Genomic DNA, 20,549 nt, shown 5'->3' with positions numbered 1-20,549 from the left:
GGCTGGTCTCGAACTCCTGACCTCAGGTGATCCCCCACCCCACCTTGGCCTCCCAAAGTGCTGGGATTACAAGTGTGAGCCAAGAGTGGTGGCCCATGCCTGTAATCCCAGCTACTCGGGAGGCTGAGGCAGGAGAATCATTTGAATCCAGAAGGCAGAGGTTGCGGTGAGCCGAGATCGCACAATTGCACTCCAGCCTGGGCAACAAGAGCGAAACTCTGTCTCAAAAAAAAAAAAAAAAAATTAAAATAAAATAAATAAATACATAAATAAACTAGTTCTAGGCTCAGTTTTACCACATACCTCTGGGGTATGCATCTTTGAAGTAAGGAACTTAATTTCTCTGAATTTCACCTGTAAAGCAGTAGGGCTACCTAGCTATCAAAGGATTATTAAGGAAATGGAAGGAAACTGTGTTTTAAAAATTCTTTGTGTTGTATGGCCTTGACTTCTTCAAGATGATGAGATTCTCAATAGTGAAGATAAAATGCCCAGAAGGCAAGAGATTTCTTGAACCAGCTCTGTTGGAAGCACCATTCAGAGAAGAATCACAGGGTTATTTTAGAGTCCTCAGTTATATCACAACTTGCCTCATCTGTGTAACTGGAAAAAAATAAGCACTTCTAAGGTGTTCTATTGGCCTGAGACTCTTGGTTACAATATTCTGTGGATCCTAGACAGACCCATGTAAGCAGATGTCCCCTAAACCCTTCCTTGTGAAAAAATAATACATTTTTATACAAGAGAGAGGAGATGGGGCCTCATCAGGGAAACTGACAAGGCCTACTCCAGCGTGTAGCATTATTCTTTCAGTTGATCAACTCTTAACATTTTGGAAGGTAGAAAGTACTCTGCAGATGTTAATCATAAATGATGATTTCAGGAAACAATAGACCAGAGAGATTATGTCCCCAGATGGCAGCCTCCAGCACACACTGAAATGAATTGCCTCACTCAGTCCAGCATTCCTCTAAGAGGTCTCTAGCAGCACAGCCTTGCCTAGCGAGACTAGAGAGACTGGGAAGCCGAGAGAAAGACTGTACTACGTTGAAATAAAACTTATTTAAAATAAAACTCAGCAACAAGAACATTGGGAACTAGCCTTAGCATGAATGTCTTCAGACTGAGCTCCTTAGAGAATTCTTTTCTTTCATCAGGCCCTGGAGAGACAGTGGATCTAGGTCTTTAGATTTTACTAAATTCAGTACTGGATTTTGTTATTTGAGTACAACTAAGGCAGGACTTTATTATATCACTTAGACCGGAAAACATTCCTGTGCACTTAAAGAAAACACTTGGCATCCCCTGGTTTCTAGTTGGCTGTTTTGCAATGGACATAATTTTCTTATTATACTTGTTAGCTTCTAATTTTATGATGTCTAATATATTTGGCTTTCTGGTTTTTTTATGTGTAAGCCAGCTCAAAAGGGCATTGCAGGACAACTGAAGAAGATACATGCTTTTAAAACCGCATTAGGATTCTCTGAGTGTAGGCTCCCTTCCTTAAATCCTTTCTTCCCAATTTAGAATCAGTCATCCTTTCTCCCTAGGTAAAGGCATGGCTTTCCCTCTGACTCATCTAGAATGTAAATCTACATTAAGGCCTTCAGAATCTTCTCTTTTGTTGAGAAAAGAAATGATTCCCCCTTTATATAGACCACAGCCTCAGGAATTCTACTGAACGTAAAATGAGAAAAGCATACTCCTAAAGTTGCTTAAAATCAGATTTTTCATCCTAAATCCTAAAATCATATCTTCTCCATTGCCCCCAGTGCACTATTTTGGTTCATGAATCTTTCTTTTTTCTTTTTTTCTTGTAGTCTCAAGCATGAAGGTTTGGCCAGGGCACTGGAGACAGAGTTAGAAGATTTGGGTTCAAGTCATGATTCTGACACTTATTTGTGGGCAACAGACACATTTACAGCTGTGAGGCGGAAGTGCTCCCTGCTTGCCTGGACGCCTGTGGAGATGAACGAGAGACACAGTGGTTACATGCAGGTAGAACACCACACACTTAAGGGCTGGGGGAGAAGCAGGGTGTCTGAGAGTAAGGAGCATGGGGCCTGCAACCAAGCTGCTTGGCTCTGAATCCTGGCTCTGCTACTAGCTATGTGATCTGAGGCCCACTTAGTTTCCTTACCTGGGAACAGGAGATGCTAATGATAGTACTTGTATCATAGGGTTGTTGTGAGAACCAATTGATACTTGGAAAGTATGTAGAACAGTGCCTAGACACATCATCAGTGCTCAGTACATGTTAGCATTTTACTAGAGGCTTCTTTCTTTTGGGTCTCAAGGAGTGAATCAATCATCACACCTCGCCATTTCTTTCAGAGATGATTCCTCCTTTTCATTCCCATTACCTTCAGTCCAGGCCTCTATTTGGCCCCTCCCAAGCCACTGAGCAATGGCATTGCTGGACTCTCTAACCTCATTTCTTCTACTCCCTCCTGCACCTGGCTCCAAATCGATCCTCTCAAAACATCACTTCAAGCCAATTACATTCAAGCTTCCAACTTTTGGTGATTCTCAAATACCTATAGAATAATTGTAATACCTTAGACTACAATTAAGACATTATAAACTGATCCCACCATACCTTTCTTTTTTTTATTATTTTTATTTTTTTTTAGAATGAGTCTCGCTCTGTCGCCCAGGCTGGAGTGCAGTGGCGCGATCTCGACTTACTGCAAGCTCCACCTCCCGGGTTCACGCCATTCTCCCGACTCAGCCTCCTTAGTAGCTGGGACTACAGACGCCCGCCACCACGCCGGCTAATTTTTTTTTTTTTTTTTTTTTTTTTTTTGGTATTTTTAGTAGAGACGGGGTTTCACCGTGTTAGCCAGGATGATCTCTATCTCCTGACCTCGTGATCCGCCTGCCTCGGCCTCCCAAAGTGCGGGAATTACAGGTGTGAGCCACCGCACCCGGCCGGAGCCCACCATACCTTTTGAACCATCTATCTCTCTCACATGTAATCTTTCTACTCTTAGCAAAATAATTTTCCCCTTGTTCTTGAATGTAGCTTGTGATTTCATGCCTCACTGTTTTCGTTTATTCTTTTCTTCCTGCTTAGAACATCCTGCCTTTTGGGCCAATGAATGGGAGGCAGTGTAGTATAGTGATTAAGAACCCCAGCTTAGATGTCTGACAGGCCTGGTTTACCTCCCGGCTCCGTAACTTGGCAGGAATGTGATCTTGGGCAATTTCAATGCCAATTCCGTGTGCTGAACAAGGACACTCAGCATAGTAAGAGAAAAATCCACTTACGGTGATAAAAGTATTGATTCGGGGGGCTTTAATTGCCTTTTAATTCACTGATGTTTTACTACAACAAGTGAATGAGAACTCAAAACAAAATTAGAATTTTTCTCCTTTCTGTTGTCCTAGTACATTTTCTGTTTTCTACTAAAGAACATCAGACTTCTCAGGAACCTCATCCAGGATTTGACAACCTTCAACTACTCTCAAGGCTAATTCCTTTATTATGACATTCTTACTCTGCACAAAGCTACTCTAATCTCTCTCTCTCTCTCTCTCTCTCTCTCTCTCTCTCTCAGGTCACCTGAGAACAATGACCCAGCTTTCAGATTAGCCACAGCAGGACACGAGTGACTCGGGTGTGGGAGAGCTCTGCACTGTGAGGTCAGGAGCACCAGCCTTAGGAATGCAGCAAAAGACACGGAAGTCAAAGACAAATGACCTAGGCCAGAAAAATTGTCAACAAGTCAGGAAAGGGGAGCATGGAACATTGTCTGTTGTTTTATTTTCAAACATAGAAATATAAGACAGGCAAAAGCCAAACTGGTCTCCCCAGCAAAGAGGACACCAGCCTGGTTCCTTCCTCCTCAGTTAGCCCTTCTTAGTTCTTCTAGGTCTCTTTCTTGTCAAACCCTGAAGGAACTTTTCAGATTGTTTCAATCTATAATGCTCAGAAACAAGTTTACATCAAAGTCTACTTCTCTTCATGTCTCAGTGGTGGGAGTCCGGTGATCAGAGAACATGTGTTGCCCTCTGAGGCCATTTTTCCACTCATCCATCCTCTCATCTGCTCACTTCCTATCCTTCTTCTTTTCCCTCCCTCTTAACCCTTTCCTCTGTGTTTGAGAAAAAAATTTAAAAGCTCCCCAACACCTTCAAATATTTTGCTTCGTCTTAGCTACGTGATTCTCAACCTGGTTGCACATTAAAAGCACCTGGGGAACTTCAAAAAAAAAAAAAAAGCCTGAACCTGGCCCCTGCAGAATCTGATTTAGTTAGCCTGGGTCTAGCCCTGGTATGGATGTTCTGTTGTTTTGGTTTTGTTTGTTTAACATTCCTAGGTGTTTCCAGGGTGTACCCAGTCTAGAGAACCACTGCCTTAACTGGAACCTAGACTATCTCCTGGCAAACATGCTTCCTGCACCCCTCTCTAGAGATTCCACATCCTCCCTTACCAGAGTACTGCCAGACAAGATGGGACAGTCAATCTCAGGCCCCAGATTGCCTCTTCCAGACCGTGGGTCTCCCATCCTCATGCACAAACAAAGAAAAACATTACTCCTTTCCTGAAAGTACTTTATTTGCATGTCCCATGCCCCCTCTCCCCACCACCACCAACCTTATCTGCCTGAATAACATCTGTGTCCTTCAAAATGCAACTAAAATGGTAACTCTCCCTCTGAGAGGACTGCCCTGACAGGCCAAGTGATCTAGGAACCACCCTCTCTCCCTCTCCCCTCACTTACACCCTATGGATGCCTGCCATAGCCTTTATCTCTCTGTTTATAATAATCAGCTATTTCCATGTCTGCCTACCTCAATAAAGTGTGAGTTCTTTGAGAGTGGGAATTATATCTTCTTCATCTCTGTATCTGCACAGTGTAACTCATGCAGTGCCTGGCACATGGTTGGCATCAGATAAATACTTGTGAAAAAGAGCAAGCAGGAGAGAAGAGCTGGAGAAGGGAATGTGAGAAGGAGAGAAGTAAGAAAGAAAAGAAGAAATATCTTGCCTGTAATCCCAGCACTTTGGGCGGCCGAGGCAGGCAGATCACTTGAGGTCAAAAGTTCAAGACCAGCCTGGCCAACATGGTGAAACCCCACCTCTATTAAAAACATAAGAATTCGCCAGGCATGTGGCAGGTGCCTGTAATCCCAGCTACTCGGGAGGCTGAGACGGGAGAATCACTTGAACCCAGGAGGCAGAGATTGCGGTGAGCCAAGCTTGCACCGCTGCACTCCAGCCTGAGCAACAGAGTGAGACTTTGTCTCAAATTAAAAAAAAAAAAAAAAAAGAAGAAGAAGAAGAAATACCTCACCTCTACTGTCATCCTCCTGCCTTCCAAGGGTAAAATGTTTTACTAAGCATATTTTTGGAACTATAATATAGAAACATAGCACAGAAAGTAAAAATCCAAGACAATTCTCTCTTTTTTAGAAGAAAAATAAGCAAGTGACAAGAAAACCCATATATATAGAAGGTATTTTTTAAACTATATTTCTGGTCACCTACTAAGGACAGTATTTTTCATCTGTGACTACTTTACCATCAGTGACCCAGATCTTCTATGACAATCCCATTCTGTTGATGGTGGCTGTGGTGGGCAGAATAATGCCCCCTGCCAAAGACATCCATGTCTCAAACGCTGGAACCTATGAATATGTTCCATTGCAATGCAAAACGGACTTTGCAGATGTGATTAAGCTAAAGACCTTGAGATGGGGAGATTATCCTGGATTATCAGGGTGGGCCCAATGTAATCACAAGGGTCCTTCTAAGTCAAAGAGGGAGGCAGGAGAGTCAGGGTCAGGATGATGCAGTGTGTGAAAGACTTCACCCGCCACTGCTGGCTTGGAAGACGGAGGAAAAGCTAAAGAACACAAGTGACCTCGAGAAGCTGGAAAAGGCAAGAAAGCAGACTCTGTCCTGGAGCCTCCAGAAAGGAAAGCAACCCTGTCCACATCTTGATTTTAGCCCAGTGAGAGGCCAGAATTGTAGGACAGTAGATTTGTGTTGTTTCGAGCTGCTAGATTTGTGGTGATTTGTTAAAGCAATAGAAAACTAATACTGTGGCTATAAAAATGTTCCTAGAGTACACTCATACCTGTCAGTGCATGCTTTCTGCTTTGAGTTAATGTCACCTCTGCCGTAGTTACATTGTGAGATAATCACAGGTAGTCTTGCTGATGACCTTGAATCATTACAAGATCCTGAGTCATCAAGGCAAGAATAAGCCGCTATAACTCCAATCCTTTACCCGCTCAATCATGGAAAGGAGGACACAATACAGTCCGTGTCCTATATAGACATAATATGATGGAGCACAAAACAAGAGCCTGGAAAAATGCATGAAATAGTTCTTGACTTTGGATTCCAGCCTGCCTTTTGAATAGCTTGGACACCCAGGACCTCTGGTATACTGGTCGCCAGTCCTTTCAATCTATTGTGTCTCCTGCTAAAGGACACCAGGCTTCATTCTAAAGCTAGGATCTTGGGATAGAGGCAGAGAGGAAGGGGAGAAAAGACAGAGGTTCTTACACTGTCCATTCTCAGGATGTGATAGATGCAAAGTAAACAGACTTGCTGCACTGCCTGGATTAATCATATTGTGGGCATCTCCTGCAGGCCATTATGCAAAAAGGTGTTTATCCTTTGTCCCGGTCTGTCTGGAGGAGGAGGAAGTGAGAAAGAAAAGAGAAAAAAAATAGCCCATCAGTGGTGAATTCATACGTATTTTAGAATAATTCGCTGAATTTTAGAAGGAAATTTGAGTTAACCGTAAGTTAGCCAGAAATTTTATATAACCAGTATTCCTCATTTTCTGGCCTTTCTGGTCTTTCAGTTTTTCAACATACAGCTTATTATTTGGGCTTTAAAAACTTTTCTTTTAGCTACTGTAATACTTTGCATCCTTCCTTCTCCTCACTCAAGCATAGAACCAATTGAGAGAGTCAAAGGAGCTAGAAAGATGGAGATGAAAACATCAACTTTATTACTGACAAGCTATTTGGAGAACAGTCTTTAGGTGTGGTGCAACAATAGCTTCTAATACAGCACCAAATCGTTAAGCAGAAGGACCTACTCAGTCACGAGCAGCTGGCAAATAGTGACCCTTTCCCAGTGACAGAGCTCCCCACAGTCATATCCCGGGGAGAATCCTGAAGGGACTGAGATCCGCATGACTGTCCTGTCTTCACCTCCCCATCAGTAAGTCATTTGTTCCAGGAGGAGTAAGTGATGCAGCAAGAGAGGCCTGGATCGTTAGGCTTGTGGAAGCTCTTTAACACGGATATGTTGAAGAAGAGGGAATCAACGTTCTCCACCTGATAGTTACTTCTAAATGGTAGCAAATAAAGCTATGCTATAATTAAGCAAACTAAGTAATTATATAGAGAGAAATTTGAAAGCAAAATTAGCAAGAGCTGACTAAAGATCCATCACTCCCAAGCATCCCTGGAAGCAGCAGCCTCCCTCTTAAGAGTAATGAAAACAGTCTGAGGTGTGTTACTTACAATATGGTATGGCTATTTACAAACGCTGTCTGTTGTCTTTAGAATTCAGAGCTTGTTCAAAGTATCCCTATAGTAACATTATTCTTACCGCATTTCAGATTTACTTTCTTGAGTGGGAGAGAAAGAGGAGAAATTACAGATTACGTTCCAGAAATTACACATAAGCCAGTCTACCTCATCTGTGAAGAAGCTCCTAGTGAAGGACATTTAGTGACAGCATTAAGGGTGGTGGCAATTGTGAATAACTGAAATGCTCATACACTGATTTTTTTTCTTTTTTTTTTTTTTTCTGAGACAGGGTCTCACTGTATTGCCCAGGCTGGAGTGCAGTGGTACAATCACAGCTCACCACAGCCTTGACTTCCCGGGCTCAGGTGATGCTCCCCGCTCAGCATCTCAAGTAGCTGGGACTACAAGTGTGCACCACCACACCCCACTAATTTTTATATATTTTGTAGAGATGTGGTTTTTCTATGGTGCCCAGGCTGGTCTTGAAATCCTGGGCTCAAGCAATCCACCCCCCTTAGCCTCTCGAGGTGCTGGGATTACAGGTGTTAGCCACCGCACCAAGCCTATTATTTTTATGGTTACTTGTATGTCTTTTTCTTTTACTTATGGATAAATTTGATTAAGAAAGCAAATGAAATATGTTTTAAAAGCACATGTTCAAGAGTGACCCTACAAACATCTTTTGGTTAATGATAGAACTACAATATCAAGTAAATGCAGACCATGCAATGAAATCTGTGAAATTTGCAAGAATAATATTAATGTCATTATAAAAGATTAATGAACACAGTCCTTGTGTCACAATTTTAACAATAAAATAGGGGAGTTTTTGTTTTATTCTTCAGTTGTACATACTCATTCCTGAGGAGTATGAGTCTAGACAAAAACTTAAGTTCATTTTTAAAGTAATGGTAACAATTCTTAAAACCAGATTAGTCATACATTTTTTAAAAATAATCATTTTGAGACTTTAGTGGCTTATTTAATTATTCATTTGCTCATAAAATGAATTTATGAATGCTTTTTATGAATACAGTGGCCCTGAGAAAAGGCCTATGGCAAATTTCCTTCCCTTTCACTAACCCTCCCAGTTTGATGGGATTTTGCAATTCTGAGGATATTGTATATTATGCTTGCAAATTGCTAAGAAACAAAGTTGAAAGAATGAGCACTCCTCTTTTCTGCCCTGAAATCAGCCTCAATTCTCCTTCTTAGAAAAGCTTTAGGTTAGTCAAGAACAAGATTTGCCCTTAACATCAAATTAGTGCTATTGCTAGGTGATTGTGACATATGAAAAGCAACCTCCAATCAGAGAAGCCTCTGGAGTCTGACTGTGACATGTCACTATAAAGATGAGCACTCCCACCTGTTCTTGGGCCCTTCTCTCCATTCATAACTGATCAGAGGAACAACATCCACAATTACTAGCTCCAGCACCAAAAAGCATAAGTACTCCAAAAGACATCAAAGCCCAACCTCCAGAAAGAAAGCACATTCCAGCATTGATTTTGTCCATGGAAATTACTCATTCTTCGTAAACAAGGTCCTAAAGGAAGTGGTGTCCCATAGAGGCACATCGTCTCGCACCTTGGACCTCATAAACACTCTGATTAACAACTTCTTTCAACACATTTCCATGAAAGCTTACAGGTTGATGTATTTCAGAAATCGCTGTACTCTCACCCCTGAAGATATCCTGAAGGCAGTGTATTTGCTGTTGCCTCAGAAAACAGCTAACTATGCAGTGGCTTTTGGAAGTGAAGTGTTCCATAGATATGTCCACTCTTAAACTGCATATGCCAGCTTCATTGATCAAACTTATCATCCAAATGATCACCTCAACATTGAATTCATTCCTTTTTATTTATTTATTTTTTCTTCCAACTTATACTTTAGGATCAGGGTGTACAAGTGCAGGTTTGTTACATGAATAAGTTGCGGTCACTGGGGTTTGGTGTACGAGTGATTTCATCACTCACATAGTGAGCACAGTATCCAATAGGTAGCTTTTTATCCTCACCTTCCTCCCACCCTTCACCCTCAAGTGAGTCTTGGTGTCTATTTTTCCTGCCTTTGTGTCCATGTATACTCAATGTTTAGCACCCGCTTATGAGAACATGCAGTATTTGGTTTTCCGTTCCTGCACTAATTCACTTAGGATAATGGCCTCTAGCTGCATCATGTTGCTGCAAAGGATGTGATTTCATTCTTTTATGGCTGCATAGCATTCCATGGTGTATATGTACCGCATTTTCTTTATCCAGTCCACTGTTGATGGACATCTAGGTTGATTATATGTCTTTGCTATTGTGAAAAGTGCTGCAATAAGCATGCACATGCATTTGTCTTTATGATAGAATAATTCATATTCCTCTGAGCATATATCCAGTAATGGGATTGCTGGGTCTACTGGTAATTCTGTTTTAAGTTCTTTGAGAAATCACCAAACTGTTTTCCACAGTGGCTGAACTAATTTGCATTTCCACCAGGAGTGTACGAGTATTCTCTTTTCTCCACAATCTTGCCAACATCTATTATTTTTTGACTTTTTAATAATAGCCATTCTGACTGGCGTGAGATAGTATCTCATTGTAGTTTTGATTAGCATTTTTCTAATGATGAATGATGTTGAGCATTTATTCATATGCCTGTTGGTAACATGTATGTCTTCTTTTGAGAAGTGTCTGTTTATGTTCTTTGCCCATTTTTAACAAGGTGGTTTCTTTTTTGCTTGTTTAAGCTCCTTATAGATTCTGGATATTAAACCTTTGTCAGATGTTTAGTTTGCAAAAATTTTCTCCCCTTCTGTAGACTGTTTACCCTGTTGATAGTTTCTTTTGCTGTGTCCCACCTCTTTAGTTTAATTAGGTCCCAGTTATCAATTTTTTTGTTTTGTTGCAATTGTTTTTAGAGCCTTTGTCATGAAATATTTGCCAAGATCTATGTCCAGAAGAGTATTTCCTAGGTTCTCCCCGCTAGGGTCTTTATAGTTTTCAGTTCTGTGTTTAAGTCTTTAATCCATCTCAAGTTGATTTCTGTATATGGTGAAAGCTATGGGTCCAGTTTCAGTCTTTTGCATATGGCTAGCCAGTTATTCCAGCACCATTTATTGATTAGGGAATCCTTTACCTATTGCTTATTATTGACTTTGTCAAAGATCAGATGATTGTAGGTGTGTGGCTTTATTTCTGGGTTGTTTAACGTGCCTCATTGGTCTATGTGTCTGTTTTTATACCAGTACCATGCTGTTTCAGTTACTGTAGCCTTGTAGTACAGTTTGAAGTCAGATTGCCTCCAGCTTTGTTCTTTTTGCTTAGGATTGCTTTGACTATTAGGGCTCATTTTTGGTTCCATATGAATTTTAGAAACGTTTTTTCTATCTCTATGAAGAATGTCATTGGTAGTTTGATAGGAATAGCATTGAATGTGTAAATTGCTTTGGGCATTTATGGCTATTTTAACAATATTGGTTCTTCCTATCCATTAGCACGGAATATTTTTCTATTTGCTTGTGTCATCTCTGATTTCTTTCAGCAGTATTTTACTATAATTCTTGTTGTAGAGATTTTTCACCTCCCTGGTTAGCTGTATTTCTATGCATTTTATTCTTTTTGTGGCGATCTTTGATTCGGCACAAGAATGCAATCCTTGATTCAGCTCTCAGCTTGGACATTATTGGTATATAGAAATGCTACTGATTTTTGTACATCGATTTTTGTATCCTGAAACTTTATTAAAGTTATCAGTTCTAGGAGCTTTTGTGCAGAGACTATGGGGTTTCCTAGGTATAGAATCATATCATCCATGAAGAGAGATGGTTTGACTTCCTCTCCTCCTATTTAGATGCCTTTTTTCCTTCTCTTGCCTCATTGTTCCAGCTAGGACTTCCAGCACTACGCTGAGTAGGAGTAGTGAGAGTGAGCATCCTTCTCTTCCGTTTTTCAAGGGAAATGCTTCCAACTTTTGCCCATTCAGTATGATGTTGGCTATGGGTTTGTCATATATGGCCCTTATTATTTTGAGGCATATTCCTTTGATGCCTTATTTGTTAAGGGTTTTTAACATGAACAGGTGTTGCATTTTATCAAAAGCCTTTTCTGCATCTATTGAGATGATTATGTGGCTTTTGTTTTTAGTTCTGTTTATGTGATGAATTGCATTAATTGATTTGCATGTACTGAACCAACCTTGCCTCCTAGGGATAAAGCCTACTTGATCAAGGTGGGTTACCTTTTTGATGTGCTGCTGGATTCGATTTGCTAGTATTTTGTTGAGGATTTTTGTATCTATGTTCATCAGGAATATTGGCCTAAAGTTTTCTTCTTCATTGAGTTTCTGCCAGGTTTTGGTATCAGAATGATGCTGGCCTCATTGAATGAGTTACGAGTCCTTCCTCCTCAATTTTTTGAAATACTTTCAGTAGAATTGATACCAGTTCTTCTTCTTCTTCTTCTTCTTCTTCTTCTTCTTCTTCTTCTTCTTCTTCTTCTTCTTCTTCTTCTTCTTCTCCTTCTCCTTCTCCTTCTCCTTCTCCTTCTCCTTCTCCTTCTCCTTCTCCTTCTCCTCTTTTTGAGATAGGGCCTTGCTCTGTTGCCCAGGGTAGAGTGCAGTGGTGTGATCACAGCTCACTGCAGCCTTGACCTCCCGGGCTCAAGCGATCCTCCCACCTCAGCCCCCCCAAGTAGCTGGAACTATAGGCGTGCATCACCACACCTGACATATTTTGTACTTTTTGTAGAGAAGGGTCTTGCCATGTTTCCCAGGTCAGTCTTGAACCCCTGTCCTCAAATAATCCACCCACCTCAGCCTCCCAAAGTGCTGGGATGACAGGCATGAGCCACTGTGTGTGGCCTACCAGGTCTTCTTTATATATCTGGTAGAATTTGGCTATGAATCTGTCTGGTCCAAGGGCATTTTTCTGGTTGGTAGGTTTTTTTATTAATGACTTAATTTTGGAACTCAATATTGGTCTATTTAGTTATTAAATTTCTTCTTGGTTCAATCTTGGAAGGCTGTAGGCTTCCAGGATCTTATCCATTTCTTCTAGGTTTTCTCATTTGTGTGCATAGAGGTGTTCATCATAGTCTCTGAGGAGTTTTCTTTTGTATTCCTGTGGGTTCAGTGGTAATGTCACCTTTGTCAATTGTAATGCTGTTTATTTGGATCTTCCTTTTTATTACTATCTTATTTATTCTTTTTAAGAAACCCACTTTTGGTTTCATTAATCTTTTGCATAGATTTTTGCATCCAATTTTGTTCAGTTCAGCTCTAATTTGGGTTATTTCTTTTCTTCTGCTAGGTTTGGAGTTGGTTTGCTCTTAGTTTTTCTAGCTCCTCTAGGTGGGATGTTAGGTTGTTAGAGATTTTTCTGATTTTTTGGCATAGGCGTTTGGCACTATAAACTTTCCTCTTAACAGTGCTTTAGCTATATCCTGGAGATTTTGGTGTGTTGTATTTTTTATTTTCATCAGTTTCAAAGAATTTCTTAATTTCCGCCTTAATTTCATTCTTTATCCAAAAGTCATTCAGGAGCAGATTGCTTAATGTCCATGTAATTGTATGGTTTTGAGAGATCTTCTTGGTATTGATGTCTATTTTTACTGCTCCATGGTCTGAGTGTGTGGTTGGCATGATTTCAGGTTTTTTTAACTTGTTGAGAATTGCCTTATGGCTGAGTCTGTGGTCAATTTTACAGTATGTGCCATGTGCAGATGAAAAGAATGTATATTCTGTTGTTGTTTGGTGCAGCGTTCTATAGATGTCTGTTAGGTCCATTTGGTCAAGTGTCAAGTTTGGGTCCCAAATATCTTTGTTAGTTTTCTGCCTTGATGATCTATTTCTTGGTATTTTCCTGTTTCTCTTATCTCCAGAGATGAATACTTTCTTGCTATTTTGCCTTAAAGCTAGTTGACCATTTAGGTTTTCCTGACACCTGATTCCCACCCAGACTTCTGTCAAAACCTTGTTTTTCCTATGAATATGTAAAGCTCATTAAATAAATTTAATGTTTGTTGTACCATTAAGTTTTTGTTAACTATGCACAGGATGATTTTATTCATCTAAATATGACCATCAGATCATAATGACTTTGAATTTATTGAGACATATTTAGACAAACATCCTAATAAGTATACTAGCAGTGATAAATTTCTATCAAAAAGTATTTCATAGAGCAAATTCCATTCAACCAATTTAGTTCCTGAATGAATTCTTGGAAGATCATATTAACTATTAAAACTGTTTGTTTTCATTCTTACTTCTGGATTTTCCACCAGCTCAGTTCATATCCATGTAAACTTTCTTGAAGAAAATTTCTTAAAGATTTGGTTCATTGAGATTAATTCTTCCATGTTTATAACATAGAGCACTTATGAATCTACCACCAAATTTATGAACTTACGAACTTCACAAAGGTCTCTGAAGCTCTTTCCCAATCCCATCTGCCTTTTCACTATCTTGAGTTTTGTTTCTTTCCCATTTTTTCTTTGTACTGTTGCTACCTATATGTGTGTCTCTAAAGAATAGGTTTAATTTTGCTTATGTTATAACATAGGGATCATACTACATGTGTTCTTCTTTTAACATTATGTGTCCAAGATTTGTACCTATTGATATACGTGGGTCTAGTTCATTCTTTTTACTCCTATGCTATAAGATTCTATAGTAGAAACATACTGCAGTTTATTTACCCATGCTCTACTGATAGAAGTTTAGCTTGTTTTCAGTATTTTACTATTATGAACAATGATGCTATAATAATGAGAGTTGTAATAATAGCTAAAAATATAGCATTTGGATTGTGCCCAGCACTCTCTATATATTAACTTATTTAACCCCGATGACAACCTTGTAAGAATAAAATAATTGTTCTCACCCCACAGGTGAGGAAAATGGGGCACAGAGAACTAAGCAATTTATCCGTGGTCACACAGCTGTGTAAGGAGCAGAGCTGGGATTTGATCAGGTTGAAAGAGTCTCTGTGGACCTTCTGCTACATGCTGTGAGTGTTGTTATAAATATCTGTTGGTATACATATCCAATAATTTTTTAGGAAAACTATTTAAGCATGGAATTCCTGGATCACTAATACGCCCATATTCAACTTTATTAAATATTGCCAGGCTGTCTTCTGTTGTATCAATTTACATTTGTAATGGATGAAAGTAATTTAGGTTCTTCTGGTAACAAGGAACACATAAATTCCCTCAAGAAAAAGTGGTTTATTATACGTATACAGTGGGACCGGAACCGAGCCTATTCTAGGGAATAACCACCCACTCGTCTCTCACTTAGGACCCACTCTGTTCCTCCTGGGGTGGCTTACTTCTACATGCTTCCTTATCAGAGTTTCAGAAAATAAACCCGATATGCTTCACTCATTCTACTTGAGTCAGGCCTAGAGAGAGGTTGCTAGCACCCTAAAGATTGGCTTACCTTTATCACATGCCCACATCTACCTATTAACTGTGGCTTGGTGACAGAAGGGCTTCATGGTCTTCCAGAGGTCAGCAAATTATGGCCTTTTACTGCAAGGCTCCACTAGCTAAGAAGAGTTTTTATATTTTTATAGGGATGTTTTTTAAAAAAAATTTTTTTAAAGACTATTCAACAGTCCTATGTGGTCCACAAAGCCTAGAATGTTTATTTGCTATCTGGCTTTTTACAGAAAAAGTTTTCCAACTCTTGGTCTGCACAATGCTGCTACTTTTGCAGAATCTATAATAAGTCAGGTTTTCTAAGGCTTTTTTAGTTCAGTTCAATTCACAGATATGAAAAGTTCATAGTTGGCTTTTCAAATCACTGGAATGAGAGGGATGAATACAAATGGCACTCAACAATTGGGGCAATGGTCTAATCATTCACAGAAAATATTTACTACAAATTGAGGTATTAACATTAAGTAAAGGGAACTAGAAATTTTCCATATGTTATTATCTCTGTTTTGTGTATATTTTATAGCATTTTTAAAAAAATAACATTTTAAAATAAGATCAAGATTCCTGGGGAAAAAATTCTAGAAATGGCTTCAAGATTGATTATATAAATGCATGTGCATAAAAATATAAACTATTTTTATATAAAGTGGTAAAATATAAAATTTACATAAAATTTAGCATTTTAACCACTTTTAAGAGTATAGTTCAGTGGCATTAAATATGTTCATATTGTACAACTATCACCATTTTCCATCTCCAGAACCCTTTCATCTTCCCAAAATGAAACCATACCCATTAAACAAAATATCTCCACTCCTCCTTCCCCGAGCCTCCGGCAACCACCATTCTACTTTTTGTCTCTATGAATCTGACTATTGTAGATACCTCATATAAGTAGAAGCAGACAGTACTTGTCCTCTAGTGACTGACTTATTTCACCTAACATAATGTCTATAAGGCTTATCTATATTGTAATATGCATCAGAATTTCCTTTCTTTTTAATGCTGAATAATATTTGATTATATGTAGACACAATATTTGTATTATCCATTCATCCACTGATAGATCCTTGGATTGCTCCCACCTTTTGGCTATTGTGAATAATACTGTTATCAATATGAGTGTATAAATGTCCATTTGAGGCCCTGTTTTCAATTATTTCGGGTATATACTCAAAAGTGAAATTCCTGGATCATAAGGTAATTTTATTTTTAACTTTTTGAGGAGCCATCATACAGTTTTTTACCAAGGTCATAACATTTTACATTCCCAGCAGCCCTACACAAGGGTTCCAGTTTCTCCACATCCTTGCCAATCCTTATTTACCTTATTTACTGTTTTTTTTTTAAAAAAAATAATACCTATTCTAATAGGTGAAAAGTGGTATCTCCTTGTGGTTTGTGGTGGGTTTTTTTGTTTGTTTTTTGTTTTGTTTTTGTTTTTTTTTTTTGCATTTCTCTAGTGATTAGTGATGTTGAACATCTTTTCATGTGCTTTTTGGCCATTTATATAGTTTCTTTAGAGAAATGTCTACTCAAGTCCTTTGCCCATTTTTAAAATTGGATCGTATGGTTTTTTCATTGTTGAGTTGTAGTTCTTCACATATTCTTGATATTTCTCCCTTCTCAGATATCTTAGGTATCTCTTTTTCCTTTTTCTTTTTTTTTTTTTTTTTTTTTTTTTTTTTTTTTTGAGACAGGGCCTGGCCATGTTGCCCAGGCTAGTCTCAAACTCCTGGGCTCAAGTGATCCTCCTACCTCAGCCTCCCAAAGTGCTGGGATTACAGACATGAGCCACTGCACCTGGTCGTTGATACACAAAACTTTCGATTTTGATGAAGTACAATTTGTCTACTTTGTCTTTTGTTGCCTGTGCCTTTGGTGTCATATGCCAGTTTATTTTCTTGTTGCTCCTTTATGAGAAACATTTTCTATAACAATATTAATATTTTAAAAAATATTTTGAAGTCAATTCATAAAATTAACATAGCTTCCAAAATTTAAAAAGAGTCTCATACTAGCTAACACTCTAATTTTGACCCTTTCTGAAGGATCAAATACATATTTTTTACATCAATAGGCCATTTTACCCACAATTTTTTAAATCTTGGACCCGAGTAAGCTGAGACACTTAAATGGCAAAGACAAAGTAGCACAGACTGGTAGTAGTCATCTAATATACATTTACTCCTTCTCAGAAATAGAATCCACAATTTTCAGCTGAGCACACGGCCACCCAGGACAAAGACTGCATTTCCAAGACTTCCCTTGAGCTGGATGTAGCCCTGTGACCAAGTTCTGATAAATGGGAATGCATATGCAACTTACAGGGAATATCCTTAAATAGCAACAGAGTGTTTTCCTTTTCCTGTTGGCTGGACTGAGGATGTGAAGGCTGGAAAGGAACAGCTCTCTTAAACTAGGAGTTGAACCTGTGTATTAAGGATGGCAGAGCAGCATGCTGGAGAAAGCCTTGGTCTCTGATGATTGAACTGCCATTCTAGCTCAGGACTGCTTCTGTTTACATAAGAGAAATAAGCTTTTAACTTGTTTAAGCCATTGTTATTTTGAGTTTCTATCATTCACAGTCAAACCTAATTCTAATGTAGACATCCAGAAGATTATGGACTGCTACACAATGTGGTTAGTTTTATTAAATAAAAACATATTAATCTAGAAATGGAGGAAGATGAACGTCTTGTGTATTTGCCAGACAATGTTGCTGGAAAATGAAATCTTGTGCCATTTAGCAGTCTTTTCTCAAGGAGATGGCAGGAGCTTGCTTGTTTTTAGTCTATTGGACACATGATGTGATTATAAAACATTGTGTAAAATGCAAAAATATGTGAGAGATTCAAAGAAGATAGGAAACAGAATTTTCCCCTATGCCAACAGCATGAGCAATGTGTGGATTTTGTCATAATTTGAAGCTAGTGGCACACGGTATCATAGAAGATGCCACACACCAACAAGAAAGAATAGTGCTGACTTTTCAAAACAAATCACCCAAAAAATAAAATTCTATCAAATTTACAGATAATTCTTCACTAAGTTAAGAAAATTTGCTTTGGCAATAAATAATATAATATATAAAATAGACGCTATAATTTACTATAATTGTCTAAAGACTTGCTATGCACACTGCTAGTTTGTTCTTGTATGAGCTAAATGTGTCAGAAAGTACAGGGAATATGAAAGTCCACCAAGTAAAATAACACCTTACATATGGTGCTTATAGTTCATTTATGCATTCACAAAGTATTGAATGCCTTCTTGGACTAGATGCTGAGAAAACAAAGACTAATTCCATCCCTTTGAAAGCTTAGGATCTTATGAAACAGCAAACTGAAAATAAAATAAATTGTTGGGAACAGCTGACATGCATTGAGCTCTGACTCTGACATAGGCATAATTCTAAGGACTCCATGTTTGTCACCTCAATATAAAACCCAACGCAATCACATGAGACAGATACTGTGAAGTGACACATGTGAAGTGACACATGAGATAGTCACTTCACAGACAGGGAAACTGAGGAATGAAAAAAGCTAAAAAACTTGCAGAGGTGACACAGATAGTCATTTTAAAAAGGTGATTTATGGCTGGGTGCAGTGGCTCATGCGTGTAATCCCAACACTTCGGGAGGCCGAGGCGGGCGGATCACCTGAGGTCAGGAGTTTGAGACCAGCCTGGCCAACATGGGGAAACCCTGTCTCTACTAAAAATACAAAAATTAGCCAGGCATGGTGGCACAGGCCTGTAATCCCAACTACCTGGAAGGCTGGGGCAAGAGAACTGCTTGAACCCAGGAGACAGAGGTGGCAGTAAGCCGAGATCACGCCACTGCACTCCAGCCTGGGTGAGAGAGCAGGACTCTGAAACAAAAAAGGGGGGCAACTTACACTCACATACTCTGGCTTCACAGCCCGCAACACAATGCAGTACTGCATCTCATATGGAAAGAATCATGTAGAAGATGCTGTGGAACATGGGAGAAACATCCAACCCACATTCGAAAGGCATTTTAGAGGGGATGATGCCTGATCTAGGTCTTGAAGGATGAGTAGAAAATGCATGTAAGGCAGAAGGAACAATAACTGCTAATGCATAGGGCACTAAACAGCCTAAACTTAATTTAAAAACTACACGTAATTGCAGGTTAAGTGGCTGCAAATAAGCACAGAAGGGAGGTTGGTGAAAATGAGGTTAGAGAGGTAGGTAAATATCTGTCAGCTAACTTATCACTTGAATTTGATCCCAGTACCTATGGGAAGATTTATAGAAGGACTTTAAGAAGGAGAAATGTTATTTTATTTACATTTAGATTATTTTCACAGTAGTAACACGGAGGATGAATTAAAGCAAGATGAGACCAGTGTGTATACTATTGGAATTATCCAGGAAAGTCTTGATAAGGGCCTGAACCAAGTCAGTGGCAGTGGAGATGAGGAGAAAGAGATAAATCTGAAAGGTATTTTGGAGGCAGAATCCACAGGAGATACGTGCAATGTGTGCAATAACAGAGAAACCGCCAAATAGGGATTCCCAGAGCTCTGGCCCAGGAGACTTGATGGATCCAAGACATTAAGCACAGTTTCCTTAGCACTTCCATGTAAAATATCTAGACAGTATGCAAGAAAATTGTAAACGGTGCCACATAAGAAGTATTATAAGAGCGTTCAAAGTACAGAGAATCTGGCAAAAGTCAGATGACCTTGAGCAGGTGACTAGCACTTACTTAAAGCTTAGCTAGAAGAGGACAGCTTGAATTTTTAATACACCAGATCATTTTTTATCACAGCTCTGTGCTATGCCACACATCATGTGTTAACAGATTTTTCTCACCTTTGACAGCTGATTATTTCAGAAGACATTTGGCAGTATGGGGATAACTAGCAGACTGTGTAAATATGTGGGAAGAAAATAGCAACCTATAAATATAAGTCAGGCTGGAGGGTTATTCAGTTACATCCAAAATAAAGAATCTAGAAAATAATTTGGGTTATTTACAAAAGGAGAAAGTGACCACTGATTGATTCTAGCCTGAGTTTGGAAACAACAGAGACATTCCTAGAAGGAAAGAAAGCACAAGTTGCTTTGAAATTGATCTTTAACTGTTTATTATTGAGAATGATGATTCTTCCAAAAAGCCTCTTTTTAAAACTAAAGAGCTTTTGATCGCTCAGCAAATGAGAAAACTATTAGATGGAAAATCATCAAGGATATAGAATAATTGAAAAATACAATTAATTAACAGTATCCAATTGATATATAAAACATTCCACAGAACAACAACAGAATAGACACTTTTTTCCAGTACCCATGGAACATTCACCAAGGTAGACCATCTCCTGGGCCATAAAATCTCAACAAATGTTTTAAAATTAAAATCATACAGAGTGTTTTTCTAACCATAACAGAAACAAACCAGGAATCAGTAATAAGATAAAATTTTCTTAAAATACTTAGAAATTAAACAACACACTTTTAAATGACCCATGGGTCAAAGACGGAGTTCAAATGAAAATTTTTAAAAACATAGAATTTCAATGTAATTAAAATTACAACATATCAAAATATGTGGGATGCAGTTAAAGAAATGCTGAGAAA

This window comes from Chlorocebus sabaeus, chromosome 4, assembly GCF_047675955.1.
Source record: "Chlorocebus sabaeus isolate Y175 chromosome 4, mChlSab1.0.hap1, whole genome shotgun sequence".
Lineage (NCBI taxonomy): Eukaryota > Metazoa > Chordata > Mammalia > Primates > Cercopithecidae > Chlorocebus > Chlorocebus sabaeus.
This window is presented reverse-complemented; position numbering follows the sequence as displayed.